The following is a 12,051-nucleotide window of genomic DNA, read 5'->3' on the forward strand; positions in this document are numbered from 1 at the left end:
TCCTACGACTCTTGTTGTCTCCCGGGTTTGCCGAACCAGTTGCTGCTGGTCACGAGGGTCCGGGCTAGTCAGCACGGCCTCCCACTGCTCAGATGTGGGTTGCAATGTGGGCTTGTTAGTAATGCATCTTCAAGGGGAGTATGGTAGCGCGATTCAAAGACGGGACAAGAGAAGACACAAAGGGACACACACAGCGCTATGTGTGTGTCCCTTTGTGTCTTCTTTTGTCCCGTCTTTGAATCGCGCTACCACACTCCCCTTTCACATGTGGGGTTGAGTATTTGTGAGGCTGCCTTTATCTTGGGGCACGCCCATGTGATGTGATATAGGGAGGCGTAGTCGTTACAAAGGGGACGTTTGTACGAATGTAGTGTAGGATGTATTGCTTAAATCGGGGTATGCATTGGTTTGTATTTGTCACCGTGCTACGGTGCCTTCGCGTAAGAGGGTCTCTTGTGCATGTGGGTATTACCGTCTGTTGCGTCTGTGGTGTTATAGTATGACATTGTATTGTAAAGATACGGGCTCCATAGATGCGGCCGTATCCCTCTCTTGTGGCCCCCGGGAGGCATGATATCGGGCTATAGCGTGCGTACGCTGATTTCCTCGGAGGGACTCATCACCTGGAATCCATACTATTTCAACGTCCAGGAATTGGAAGGCTTGTTTGAGGAATTGTTGGGCGATGGAATGTATTGTGCCTCTCGCGTACCTACGGCAGGTGGCCTGAGAGTCAGTAATACGTGCTCGTCGGCTAGACTAGAGGTGATGGCCAAGGCGATGTCTGTCGCCTCCGCTTCGAGGGCAGTGGCAGTGCGTACCGCCATCGAGACCACCTCTAGAAGGTTATGGTCGGTAACGATGGCAGTCCTGGCTGCCTTTTGGGTGTACGGCGCGGCATCTGTGTATAGTGCGGTGGGAAAACTGCCATAAGTTGTCTGGAGGGTCTTTGCGCGAGATTGGTGGTGACTGGCATGATGTTCCGGATGCATGGTTCTGGGGATGGGGGCTACCTCGATGTACATTCGGATGTTGGGGGCCGGGTAGATCGCTTGTTCGTGGCCTTTGCCCTGACGCGCTGGGACCCTTCTTCCTGTTGGTGTGAGGGCTAGGCAGTGTAGCATACGGTAACGACGAGTCTTTACCATAAATTTGTGCCCCAGAATGTAATATAATTTTCTTTTTTTAACTTATCATAATAACACGCTCCTTTCCCAAATCGACTTTCCTAGGAGCTGATATAGGTGTTTATAAATAGTTTGAATTAATCTCCTCTTTGCGTTAATATGGTCACCTCCACCGCCATACGAAGAAATTTTCATGACATGAAAAATATTGTTACGTAGGTAGACGCCGACGAAAAGCTATATACAAGTATATTTACAAGGCAATACGCCGCACTTAGCCAAGAGGCAACAGCCCGCGCTAGCCTCTATCGTCGTCGTCGTCTTCATCCTGCTCGCCTCTTTGTCATCGCAAATACTGTTCCATAGCACTACCCCCGGCGGCAAAAGCGCCGTCCCGGAGCGACTAAACGCCGGACTCGGAAGCAGTGTAGTAGGCTTTGAGCCTACTGACGTGCACTAGATGCCATCACTAGATGCCAGATCAGAGGACGAAGTTGAACGCACAGGAGCAATTTCGGACGTCACAAGCATCACATGGCGGAGCACGCGGTAGGGCACTGTATATCGCGAAAGGATCGAGCTTCTCTGAAAGTCCGACGTGACGAGAGGAGCACGAGCGCACCAAGCGAAACCTGTACGTCACGGTGGTGGGCGTTGTACTGACGCTACTGAGTGGTTTGCGAGGCCGTCAGTAGAGTACGGGCAAGCTGGCGTGCATGGTCCGCGAGGGCGATGGTGTCGCGCGCATACTCGCTTGTTAAGATCGCAGCAGGAGGAAGTGGCGTGTATAGGGGCAAGGTCGGTTCGCGACCGTGCAATAGATAAAATGGAGAAAATGCGGCGGTAGCATGCCGGTAAGAATTGTACGCAAATTTGACGTAAGGAAGGGTAATGTCCCAGTCGTGGTGGTCTTTGGAAACGTACTTGGACAGCATATCGGTAAAAGTACGGTTTAGCCGCTCTGTCAGGCTATCGGTTTGAGGATGGTACGAGGTAGTCAGCTTGTGTTGAATGGAGCAGGAACGCACAATGTCGGCGATAACTTTGGAGAGGAAGTTACGGCCACGGTCAGTAAGCAGCTGTCGCGGGGCGCCATGAAGTAAGATAATATCACGCGAGAGAAATTCCGCGACGTCAGTGGCGCAACTGGTAGGGAGAGCCCGCGTGATAGCGCATCGGGTGGCGTAATCAGTTGCGACGGCTACCCATTTCATCCCAGAGGATGACGTGGGAAAGGGACCGAGGAGGTTTAATCCAACACGAAAGAACGGTTGCACAGGGACGGTGATCGGCTGGAGATGACCGGTAGATAGCACCTGAGGTGTTTTCCAACGCTGGCAGGGATCACAGGCAGCAACATATAGCGTCGGACGGAGCGAGTGAGACCAGGCCAATAGAAGCGGCGGCGGTCGCGGTCGAACGTGCGGGTTACTCCAAGATGTCCTGCAGTGGGTGCGTCATGCATCTCAAAGAACACAGTCTGTCGTAGTTGTTTTCGCACGACAAAAAGAAGATAAGGGCCATCAGGGAGGAAGCTCCTTCGGTACAGACTGCAGCCCTGGCGCACATATCGGCGAACGGATCCGTCGGTAGGTGTGGAGCGCAGACGCTCGATGAGTACTCGCAGCGATAGGTCTCGGTACTGCTCATCGGCGATATTAGCCAAGGCAGACACAGAGAAAATGCCGTTGGCGGTACTACTGTCGGCGTAGTCAGGCTCGTCTACCGGGTAGCGAGACAGGCAGCTAGCGTCCTTGTGTAGTCGGCCAGATTAGTAGGTGACAGAGTACGAATATTCTTGGAGGCGTAAGGCCCAGCGACCAAGTCTTCCTGTAGGATCTTTCAGTGAGCATTGTTAAGAACGGCCAGCTGCAGTGCAAAGTTTTACCAACCAGTTGCGACTGTGGAGGCAACACCCCGGGAGCATCGCCGCCAACCTCTAGCCACGGCGTGACTAAGTCGACTTTGTGTCGATATCAATACGCGCATTCTCCACTCTCCGTCGCTTCAGCTACGATGCGTTGTGACTGAAGGAGTTCGACGAAGCAGGCTTTGTGCGCAACACGACAAAGCGGACCTGATCTCCTACGGGCGGGGGAGCTGCCGCGGGAACGCCGACAGACACTCCTTCCCAAGCACCGACCAAGACGCAAGACAACGCGCTACCCGGAACGGCTCCGAGTTCTATGAAATTCGTGTGGTGTCGGTTTCGGACCATGAACACGTGTGTGTGTGCATGTGTGTGTGTAAACCGTCCTGCGGGGAGGCGGCTAGTTTGCGATGACTAAACGAACGTTCGCGTCGCCTTGTATCGTGGGAGGACCGAGTGCTTAAAAACTGCTGTTGTGCGGATGCTCGACACACTTTTCTTAAGCAGTCATGTTGGACTGAGACTCTCTCTCAAAAAGTCATGTTAGACTGATATAAATACTGTAAATAAACCCATGTTCCTCGTTCTCGATGAGAAGCAGTCCTTCCCTTCATCAACGTCCTCAGCGTGGATAAGTTGGACGACGGCATGGGCCAGCTACCTTCGAATTCATGCCGGACTCCAATCTTCACAACGGATCACGAGCGATGGGATTGAGCCCCCAATCCTGACAACTGGCTGACAGCGGTGAGATGGACTTTGCGACGTGGTGCTGTGACTGCGGTGAGTGCTTGGTTCTTGCTTTGACTCTCTGGGCTTCATTTTGTGGTTGTTCTGTTTAGAACAGTAGGGAAGCTAGGTTGTTGAGTGTTAGCTAGGTTGTGTTTTCCTAGCTAGATTTAGAGCGCAGGATCAAGGCAGTAAAGCAGCAATCATGGAGTTAAGGACACTGCTGAGAGACGAGTTGTTGATTGTTGGTGAGGAAATGGGCCTAGCTGTACGCAAGAAATGCTAAAATCGGAATTATTGGAGCTAATTTCTAATCAGGTCAGTGAGGAAGAAATTGAAATGGGGGATTGGAACTTCTCAAAAAGAGAGGGAAACGGGAAAGAGAAAGAGAAGAACGGGACAGAGAAGAACGGGAAAGAGAGAGAGAGGAACGCGATAAAGATCGCGAGTTAAGAAAAATGCAACTTGAACTTGAAAGCAAACGTTTGGAGTTGTCTCAAGGAAGTGAAGGCGCTCTGGGACGATCAAGTGAGGCAGAATCGTACCGCATGGACAGGCTATTCAAGCCATTTGAGGTCGGGACCGACATAGGCTAGTTCCTAAGCAATTTTGAAATGACTTGCGAGAAGATGAACTTCGGCCCGAGTACATTGCCACAGCGGTTGCTGTCTATGTTGCCGTGTGAGGCGGCGGAAGTAATCGACAGACTGAGTGCACAGGATGCATAGGATTATGCAAAAGTTAAGGCTAGTCTCCTGAAGAAATACCGCCTTTCAGCCGAAGCTTTTCGGCGAAGGTTTAGGAGCACAAGCAAGAAAGATAGCGAGGGATATCCGGAGTTTGCATATAGCTTAAAGGCCAACCTAGTCGAGTGGCTGAAAAGCGCGGAAGCGTACGACAGCAGAGACATGATCATTGAATGCATGTGTCTAGAGCAGTTTTACAAAACCATCCCAAGCTGTGAAACTGTGGGTGCAAGCAGAGGGAATGTAAACACTGTGGAAAGGGCGGCTGAATTAGCCGAAGAGTATAGAAAGTTGAACGCGTAGAAAGTTGAACGCCGAGGACGGAAACTGGGACGGTCGAAATGGATTCGCAGACCGCAGGATTCGCAGAAAAAGGGTTCGCAGACTAGACGATCGGAGCCTGTAGACGTGGAGGAAAAGCCATCAGAAAAGAGCGAGGAGAAACTTAACGGAGAAACCGCATGAAAAGAACAGAAAAGAAAATTCGAATCTTTTAGACCAATTCGCTGTTACAAATGCCACAAACTGGGACATATAGCTGTAAACTGCGGGAAGCCTAGCGTAGTTTTCTCCTACGTAGAGGAAAAAGACGAGAATATGGAACTTTTAAGTCCATATCTTCACGACCTGCAAGTTAATGGCAAACCATGCCGAGTGCTAAGAGACAGTGCCGCCACGATGGACATTGTCCATCCGTCTTACTTGACAGTAGATGACTTCACTGGAGAAGTAGCATGGATCAAACAGGTTGTAGAAGAACACAGCGTGTGTCTGCCCATGGTCAAAGTCAAAATAAGTGGACCATATGGGGAGCTAGAGACTGAGGCTGCAGTTTCCAAATTTTTGTCACAGCAGTACCCTTACATCTTTTCGAATCGTTCAAATCAGTTACTGCGTGAAAAAGGGCTTAAACTGGGAGAGGGCGTAGTACAGGCATTAACGCGAGGCCAAGCTCGTAAAATCGCGTCGCTTTCGGCCGAAAATGCACAAGCTGCTCCAGCGGAAGTAGCGAAGGAGATAACTGCAATAACCGAATCCGAGCTAGGCTCGAGGGATGAAGAACAGTTGAGGAAAGCCTGCCAGCTGACCAGCTCAATCAGACCGTGGCACTAGAGCCTGCAGGAAGAGCAAGCTGACGCACTCACAAGTGAGACAGGGTCGTTATTATCACCGGCCTCAAAGAACTTTGATCAGCTCTTACGTGTGGATAGAGAGTCCTTGGCAGCCGAGCAAAAGAATGATGAGAGCTTAGCTAAATTACATGACACAGCCAAAGAAGGCATTGCTAGGCGCAACGTGACGATACATGAGAGAGGAGGATTGTTGTATCGGCACTACAGAGATCGAAAGGGTAGTATATAAGATCAGTTAGTCGTACCTACTAAGTATAGGGAGGACCTTTTGAGTCTCTGTCATGGAAATGGGTGGTCTGGCCACCTAGGCATAAACAAATCAAAGGAAAGATTGCTTATGGAATACTACTCGCCTGGCTGTTTCAAAGACGTAGAAAACTTTGTAAGATCATGCGACGCCTGCCAGCGTTCTGGTAAACCAGGAGAGACATGGAAAGCTCCACTGAATGTAGTGCCCTTAATAACAGAGCCTTTCAGACGACTTGTAATAGACACGGTAGGGCCCCTTCCAAGAACGAAACCGGGCTACAGGTACTTGTTTACCATGCTGTGTCCGGCTACAAAGTTTCCAGAAGCAATCCCTCTGAAAGAGCTCAGCTCCACCGAAGTAGTGGAGGTGCTTTTGCCAGTGTTTGCACAAGTTGGGTTTCAAGCCGAAATTAAGGCAGATCAGGGGTCAGTATTCACGAGCGCACTGACTTCCACATTCTTGCAAAAGTGCGGGGTAAAGTTAATACACAGTTCTGTCTATCACCCTCAGTCAAACAGTGTAGAGAGGTGGCATTCGGTGCTTAAGCGAGTTTTGCGTGCGCTCTGTTACGAGCACAAGGAGGACTGGGAGAACTGTCTGCCGGCAACTTTGTTTGCTTTGCGAACGGTTCCACATGAAGCGACCGGGTTCTCGCCAGCAGAACTAGTGTATGGGAGGACACTCCGTTCTCCACTGAAAATGTGAAGAGAGACGTGGGAGGAAAGAGGGGAGAGTCCAACAGTGGTTGAATACGTGCTAAATTTGCTAGAACGGCTAAGCGCAACCCAAGAACTAGTCGGAAAGAACACGAGAGTAGCTCAAAAGAACGCCATATTCTATTACGACAAGAAAGAATGCGAGGCTTCGTACGTTTAACGCCGGAGACCAGGTAATGATCCTCGAACCTTCAAGAAAGAACAAGCTTGAAGTTCACTGGGACGGACCCGTTAAAGTGTTGCACAGACTTTCAGATACTAACTATGCTCTGAAAATGCCCGGTCGCAGGAAGGAAGTGAGGATATATCACTGTAATTTGATGAAGCCGTATGTAGAGCGGAGCGTAGTCGTTAACTATACCATCAAAGAGCAGGATGGCACTAGTACCAAGTTTAAGGAGTATAGGGCGACCTCCAACTCTGAAATCGGTCTAGAAGAAGTAGTAGAACACTCGGTAAGCTCGCACGCTCTAAGGCCCGAGCAGCTAGATGAGCTAAAAGAGGCGCTAGGGGAATATCTCGACAGATTCAGCGATCGGCTGGGTAGAACCGAACTAATAACGCATGAAATAGAGCTGACATCAACCGAACCAGTAAGATCAAAGCCCTACAGGGTGTCTCCAAGACAGAGAGAGATTATGGAGGCAGAGATACAGCGCATGCTAGAGTTGGGAGTTATTCAGCCCGCTGAGAGTGACTGCACGTCACTGCTAATACTGGTAGAAGCCCCTAACAAGGACCCTCGTCCGTGTGTTGACTACAGGAAGTTAAATGCCATCACTAGGGATCAGCTGTACCCGATACCCAACATTCAGGAACGAATTGAAAGAGTTAGCGCTGCTAAATACATTTCAACTATAGATATCGTGCGGGGGTACTGGCAAGTTCCCCTTTCAGAAAGTGCCAGCCGCTATGCCGCATTCATCTCAGCTGTAGGCACTTTTCGCCCTCTCGCACTCAGCTTCGGGCTGAAGAACGCGCCGTTTAGCTTCTCTAAGTTAATGGATATTGTCCTAAAAGACTTGCAGGAGTTCGCCTTGCCCTATCTTGATGATGTAGCAATTTTGTCGGACAGCTGGGAACAACACGTATCGCACCTCAAACAGGCGTTCTCACTGTTGAGGGAAGCCGGCTTAACGATGAAAGCGGAAAAGTGTAGGTTTGGTTGTTCGCAGGTTACTTACCTGGGCCATATTGTCGGCCAGGGCATGAGACGGCCGGCCGAGCTGAAAATAGCTACGATTGGAGAATTTTCTCAGCCGCGCACGAAAACAGACCTTCGTTCATTTTTGGGACTTGTGGGGTACTATCAACGGTACATTTCGAATTACTCGCAAATGGCAAGTCCATTAACGGACGCCCTCCGAAAGGGAGCACCAAGTAACGTACACTGGGATAAGGAAAAAGAGAACGCTTTCCAAAGTTTGAAAACGCTATTGGTTTCTTGTCCTGTGCTTCGCGCGCCAGACTACACAAAGGAATTCATAGTTCAATGCGACGCAAGCGACAGAGGTATGGGTGTGGTACTTAGTCAGGTCGGCGACGATAACGAGGAACATCCTATCCTCTATGCCAGCCGTAAACTAAATGTAAGATAGGAAGCCTACAGCGTATCAGAGAAGGAACGCGCTTGTTTAGTTTGGGCCGCCCAGAAATTGTCGTGTTACTTGTACGGAGCGAAGTTCATCTTCGAGACGGACCACTGTCCTCTGACGTGGCTCAATCAAATGTCACACAAAAATGGCCGCTTGCTCCGATGGAGCCTCACTCTCCAAGATTACAACTTCTACGTTAGATATAAGAAGGGAAAGTTGCATAGCAATGCGGATGGTTTGAGCAGGCTAATTTGAATTCTGCGTTTGAGGGTCCCGCTTCAATTTTAGGTCTACTAGTGTTAATTTTATTAACCCAAGAAGATCCCCTCTCATTTAGCAGTATTCCCTCCATGATTGCTAAATTTGTCAGTACGAAATTGCTTCAGAAATCGGCATAGCGAAATGCAGCCTTTTTTTGTTTCTGCACTTTTTTTTGAAGCCTAGCGGGTCTAAAGTGAGAGCCAATGTACGTCATCTCGGCGCAGAGCCGTGTTGTGGGGTTCATTTTGCAGTTGCCTGTCCTTGTTGGATGTTTTGGGGCGGTGACATCATTGCGCAAGTGGTTACTGCGAGCCAAGACATCACCCCCTGGCCACCAGCTGTTCTCTTCCTGCCCAGCGGTTGTCAGCGCTAGACAGTCGAGATTTTCCGGGCCATGGAGGCGCTGTTAAGAACGGCCAGCTGCAGTGCAAAGTTTTGCCAACCAGTTGCCACTGTGGAGGCAACATCCCGTGAGCATCGCCGCCAACCTCTAGCCACGGCGTTACTAAGTCGATTTTGTGTCGATATCAATACGCGCATTCTCCACTCTCCGTCGCTTCAGCTACGATGCGTTGTGACTGAAGGAGTTCGACGAAGCAGGCTTTGTGCGCAACACGACAAAGCGGACCTGATCTCCTACGGGCGGGGGACCTGCCGCGGGAACGCCGACGGACACTCCTTCCCACGCACCGACCAAGACGCAAGACAACGCGCTACCCGGAACGGCTCCGAGTTCTATGAAATTCGTGTGGTGTCGGTTTCGGACCATGAACACGTGTGTGTGTATGTGTGTGTGTAAACCGTGCTGCGGGGAGGCGGCTAGTTTGCGATGACTAAACGAACGTTCGCGTCGCCTTGTATCGTGGGAGGACCGAGTGCTTAAAAACTGCTGTTGTGCGGATGCTCGACACACTTTTCTTAAGCAGTCATGTTGGACTGAGACTCTCTCTCAAACAGTCAAGTTAGACTGATATAAATAATGTAAATAAACCCATATTCCTCGTTCTCGATGAGAAGCAGTCCTTCCCTTCAACGTCCTCAGCGTGGATAAGTTGGACGACGGCATGGGCCAGCTACCTTCGAATTCATGCCGGGCTCCAATCTTGACAACGGATCACGAGCGATGGGATTGAGCCCCCAATCCTGAAAGCATAACCAGCAAAGCGCGTGATGGTCTGTGACAACGGAAAAGGTTCGGCCATATAAGTATAGGCGGAACTTCGCAACCACCCAAACTAGAGCCAGCCACTCACGCTCAGTGATGGAACAGTTGCGCTCCGCGGGCGAGAGGAGCCTGCTGGCGTAAGCGATAACACAGTCGTGGCGGCGCTGGCGTTGTGCCAGTACTGCGACAATTCCGTGACCGCTGGCATCAGTACGGACTTCGGTAGGCGCAGAAGGATCGAAATGGGCCACAACGGGAGGCATTGTGAGAAGGTCGATTAGAAGCGAGAACGTAGAGCCCTCGTTATCGCCGCACAGGAAGGGAGCGTCTTTTTTCAAAAGCTCCGTTAGTGGTCGTGCTATGGCCGCGAAATTTTTCACGAAACGGCGGAAGTACGAACAAAGGCCGATGAAGCTGCGCACATCCTTGACACACTTCGGAACAGGGAAGTGCGTAACAGCATGGATCTTGCCTGGGTCCGGTTGCACTCCGTTCACGTCAACGAGATGCCCAAGGACAGTAATCTGGCGAAGGCCGAATTGGCACTTGGATGCGTTGAGTTGCAGACCGGCTCGGCGAAAAACGTCCAGGACTGCCGAGAGGCGCTCGAGGTGCGTAGCGAACATTGGGAAGAATACTATAATGTCGTCCAAGTAGCACAGGCACGTGGACCATTTGAAACCGTGAAGAAGGAAGTCCATGATTTGTTCAAAAGTGGCAGAAGCGTTACATAGACCGAATGGCATCACTTTGAATTGATAAAGACCGTCGGATGTTAGAAAAGCAGTCTTCTCGCGGTCGAGATCGTCCACGGCAACCTGCCAGTAGCCGGAGCGAAGGTCAATACAGGAGAAATAGCGAGCACCGTGGAGGCAGTCAAGGGCGTCATCAATCCGAGGTAGGGGATACACTTCCTTTTTGGTAACCCTGTTAAGGTGCCGATAATCCAAGCCAAAGCGCCATGATCCATCCTTCTTTTTTTTACCAGTACAACAGGTGACGCCCATGGACTACATGACGGTTCAATAATGTTCTTGGCAAGCATTTTGCGAACTTCTGCGTGAATAACTTGACGCTCAGCCGGTGATAATCGATACGGGCGGCGATGAATAGGAAGGGCATCGCCGGTATTAATGCGATGTTTAACAGCTTTAGTTTGGGCCAAAGGACGATCGTTAAAGTCAAAAATATCGTGGTAGGAAAAAACGTGGTAGAGTTCACGAGCGTGCTCGGACGGCATGTCGGGCGCTATCATTTTCTGTAAGTCGGCGATGGTACAAGTTGCCGACTGCGATGTTAGAGGGGGATCGGTTGAATTGTCGTCTACTTCAAAAGATGCTACTGAGTGATCCTCGAATGAGCAAAGCTGGGCCAGAGACATCGCACGTGGCAGCACTTGTGTCATCAAGCCAAAATTGGCCACTGGCAGGCAGACGCAATTCGCCGTAATAGATAAAACTGTATGAGGTACTGTGATACCGTGAGAATGAGGACGTCTTGCATAGGAGCCGCGATGTAGTGACCGTCGGGGACTGGTGGGGATGACAAGAAGTCAACGTAAGTCAGTGCCGAAGGTGGCAAGCGAACGAAGTCGACGGAACTGAGGCGACTGGAGTGTGGTTCAGCGGGATCCAGAACAGGCAGGTCAAGGCGGAGAGTACTGGCGGAATAATCAATGAGAGCAGAATGTGCGGAGAGGAAGTCTAAGCCGAGGATGATGGCATGGGGACAGTGGGCGATGACTGTGAATAGCACGATAGGGAAGCGATCGGTGCAGAAGACGCGGGCGGCACAAATACCAATTACAGGGGCTGTTCCGCCATCGGCGACACGGACAACAGGCGTCGTGGCGGGCGTGATTATCTCCCTCAGCCGGCTACGAAGGTCAGCGCTCATTACTGACAAATGCGCCCCAGTGTCTATGAGAGCAGATACAGAAGCACCGTCGACTTGCACGTCAAGAAGGTTCACATGAGTGGGCAACGGCAGTAGACGATTTGGCGGCGTAGGGAGCAATGCAGCGTCACCTCGAGGCGCTGCATCGTCTAGTTTTCCGGCTGGGAGCGGCTTCCAAAGGGAGTCGGCGAATAGGAGCGACGGGGCTGGGGGGAGCGAGATTGTCGTCGTTGGGGCGAAGGCGAACGAGGATAGGGGCGGTTCGGCGCAGGAGAATCTGTGGCGGCATTATCGGAGCGGGCAGCATAGGGACGAGAAGGGCCACCTGGGGGGCGGGAGTAGCTAGCATAAGTAGACCGGTTCGGGGGAACTCCAGCGACCGCGACAGTGCTGAAAAATGTGCCCGGTTCGATGGCAGTGAAAACAAATGGGCTTTTCGTCTGCAGTACGCCATTCAGACGGGTTGCGGACACGTGGTGGGTAAGAAAATGCGGGAAGGGGCGGAATCGAAGAAGCCGGGTGGGTATCAGGGCGATGGGCCGAGCAGATGGTGTGAAGTCCCA

The sequence above is a fragment of the Dermacentor variabilis genome, chromosome 5 (genome assembly GCF_050947875.1).
Source record: "Dermacentor variabilis isolate Ectoservices chromosome 5, ASM5094787v1, whole genome shotgun sequence".
In the NCBI taxonomy this organism is placed as follows: Eukaryota; Metazoa; Arthropoda; class Arachnida; order Ixodida; family Ixodidae; genus Dermacentor; species Dermacentor variabilis.